This window comes from Aegilops tauschii, chromosome 4 (assembly GCF_002575655.3).
Source record: "Aegilops tauschii subsp. strangulata cultivar AL8/78 chromosome 4, Aet v6.0, whole genome shotgun sequence".
NCBI classification, from domain to species: domain Eukaryota; kingdom Viridiplantae; phylum Streptophyta; class Magnoliopsida; order Poales; family Poaceae; genus Aegilops; species Aegilops tauschii.
In genome coordinates, this window is record NC_053038.3 from 245149340 (window position 1) to 245153081 (window position 3742).

Genomic DNA, 3742 nt, shown 5'->3' on the forward strand with positions numbered 1-3742 from the left:
CTACCTTGCCGCCACCCCTCACTCAGCCAGTGCAGCTCTGGTGGCGGTTCGGGAAGAGCGCCAGGTCAGGGACACGTCGCGCCGAACCGTGCCCCTAGCCATGGCGACTCAAGACCCGAAGGAGACCGTGGGGGCTGCAGCAACGCCAACGGATGACCCGGCTCAGCATGATGACGATCTTAGGCCCACCGAGGCCCCAATGGGCGACCAGGCTCTGGAGGTCCCATCGCCTCAGGAGGCACCCCAACCTCCAACAGACGTGGGCACCGCTGACGCGCCCGCCCTCGTCGAGCACCCAGTGTATTTCGTCAGCACGGTACTGCGGGATGCCAGGGCACGGTACCCCATGCCTCAGAAGCTCTTGCTCGCACTCTTGGTGGCCTCGCGTAAACTACGTCACTACTTCCAAGGCCACCCATTCAATGTCATCTCGGCCTACCCACTTGAGAGGGTACTCAGGAGCCCTAACGCTGTCGGAAGAGTCACCAAGTGGAATATCGAGCTGCAGGCGTTCCAGCTAGAGTTCAGCACAACCAGGATCATCAAGGGGGCCGCGCTCGCCAACTTCGTGGCAGAATGGATGGACACCCCGGAGCTTGAAGCATGAGAGGATCGGTCCCTCTCGCTAGGGAGTGAAGTGCCGGACGGCTGGGTGATGTACTTCGATGGCGCATTTGTGCGCCAGGGCGCAGGAGCTGGAGCGGTGCTCATCTTTCCCACTCAGGACAAGCTCTACTATGTCGTGCAGCTCTGCTTCCAGTAGGGTGAGAAGGTCTCCAACAACATAGCGGAGTACAAAGGCCTCATAGCTGGCCTCAAGGCTGCAGTGGCCCTGGGGGTGAATCGCCTCACCATCAAGGGCGACTCGCAGCTTCTCGTCAACTTCTCCAACAAGGTATATGAATCGAGGGACGAGCACATGGAGGCATACCTCGCAGAGGTACGCAAAATGGAAAAGTAGTTCTTGGGCCTGGAACTGCAGCACGTGCCCCGCGGCACCAACAAGGAGGCCGACGACATCGCCAAGAGAGCATCCAAGCGGCTACCCCAAGAGCCTGGCATCTTCGAGGAGCGGCTCTTCAAGCCATCGGCAACACCACCACTTTCAAGGCCGGTGCTGCCTCGGGAGGAGCTCCCCCAACCACCTACCTCCAGAGCCCCGGCTTGCGGCCCGACCTCGGAAGCACGCCTACTCTTGGCGCTCGAGCCTCAGGAGGGGTGCTGGACCAAGGAGTTCAAGGAATACCTGACGCAAGGGGCGCTGCCGAAGAAGGAGGAGGACACGGAGCGCGTGGCTCGGCAGGCCACGGCGTACTGCATCCAGGACGGTGAGTTATACAGGAAGTGGCTGAATGACGTTTCCCTACATTGTATCTCCAGGGAACAGGGGAAAGAGCTACTTGCTGACATACACGGTGGGGACGGCGGGCACCACTCGTCCTCACGAACCCTCTGGACCAGCAGGACAACAGGACGGAGGTCACTGTGGAGCTCAAGACAGCGTCACCACCAGAGCTTTTGGTAGGCGAAGATCACCTTTAGTCAGCATAACTTGTACTAGTTGTCTCCCTTCGAATTTGGCCGTTGTTGGATCCCTTCCCACTCAATATTTGGGGAGAGGACCAGGGCCTCTATAAATAGGACTAGACACCACCATAGGAGGCATCAGGATCTCATCTTGGATCAGAGCCATTCCATCCTCAACCACACACAAGTTCACCAAGCACAAGAGCACCTCTCCTCAGGAGGCTGTTCTTCCCTTGTAACTGTTCATCCTCAGCCCAAGAGGCAATCCACCACACCACACTAGAGTAGGGTATTACACCACAACGGTGGCCCGAACCAGTATAAATCTCATGTCTCTTGTGTTGCGGGTTCGTCGGGCTAGGCCTTGCGATTGTAGCGAAAGCGATCTAGGGAGAGAGAGATCTTCGTGCGCACCCCAGTGTTCGAACCTCAAGGGTTTTGCCGGAACCCGAAATCCGACACTCGCCAACCCAGTCCATGTACTGAAGAAGAACAACAAGTGGCGCATGTGCATTGATGACACCAGCCTCAACAAGGCCTGCCCAAAGATCCGTTTGCTCTGCCTCGGATAGGCCAAGTGATTGACTCCACAGCCAGATGCGAGCTGTTGAGTTTTTTGGATGCATACTCTGGTTACCACCAGATCAAACTGAACCCGACAGATCGGCTGAATACCGCCTTCATCACACCATTCATAGCATTCTGCTACCTTCCATGACATTTGGCTTGAGAAATGCCGGTGCCATGTTCCAGCGTTGCATGCAGAAGTGCCTCCTCAAGTAACTCGGCAGAAATGCCCATGTCTATGTAGACGATATTGTGGTGAAGACGGAGAAGCGTGGCACCCTCATGGAAGATCTCAAGGAAACATTTGATAATCTACGCCGTTTTCAAATCAATCTCAACCTAGAGAAGTGTGTCTTCAGAGTCCCAGCCGGCCAGCTCCTTGGCTTTCTTGTCACAAAACGCGGCATCGAGTGTATCCCTGTGAAGATCAAGGCCATTGAGCGAATGGATAGACCCAGCCGACTGCAACGTCCAAAAGTTCACCGGCTGCTTGGCATCCATCAGCCACTTCATCAGTCAGCTGGGTGAGAAGGCTCTTCCCCTGTACCAGTTAATGAAGAAAACCACTCATTTCGAGTGGAACGACAAGGCGGACGAGGCCTTCCTCCATCTCAAGAAAATGCTGACAACGCCACCTGTCCTGGCGGCTCCGGCTGCTAAGGATCCCATGTTCCTCTACATCGCCGCCACCAGCCGGGTGGTCAGCACTGTCATTGTGGTAGAGCGTCCAGAAGGCGGCAGAGCACAGTCGGTCCAGAGGCCCATGTACTACTTGAGTGAGGTGTTGTCGGCGTCCAAGTAGAATTACCCCCACTACCAGAAGATGTGCTATGGCGTGCACTTCGCCGCCAAGGAGCTCAAACCATACTTTCAAGAGCACCCCATCACGGTTGTTTGCACCGCCCTGCTTGCTGAGATCATAGGCAACAGAGATGCGTCAGGCCGAGTGGCCAAATGGACCATCGACCAGCCACGCACCACCATCAAGTCCCAAGCACTGGCCGACTTCCTCGTTGACTGGGCCGAGACCCAATACCTGCCGCCAGCATCGGATTCTACCCATTGGCGGATGCACTTTGATGGCTCAAAGATGCACTCCGGCCTAGGAGCCGGCATCGTCCTCACCTCTCCCAAAGGCGACAAGCTCAGATACACGCTGAAAATTCACTTTGCCGCCTCCAACAATGATGCCGAGTACGACACGCTCAGACACGGAGTCCGACTTGCCAAGGAGATTGGCATCCGCCGGATTCTATGCTACGACGACTCGGACTTGGTAGTCCAGCAGTTGTCTGGCGACTGGGACACCAAGGATGCAAACATGGAAAGATACCGCTTCCTCGTCCAGCAGATCAGCATATACTTTGGCGGGTGCGAGTTCCTTCACGTGCCATGGGCCGACAATGAGCAAGCTGATGCCCTCGCACGGATCGCCTCCACCCGCCAAGAAATACCAGCCGGCGTCTCCCTCCAGTGCCTCCGCAAGACGTCTATCAAGCCTTCACCGGAATAAGAGTCCATCTTCGTGCCGGCTGCTCCCAGGACTGTCGGCACCGACTCGGGGGCTACAGCAGCCGGCACGAGGTTTTTGGCAGGCGGCTCGGGGACTGCAGCAGTCGCACCCGACCCGGGGACTTCAGAACCCGGC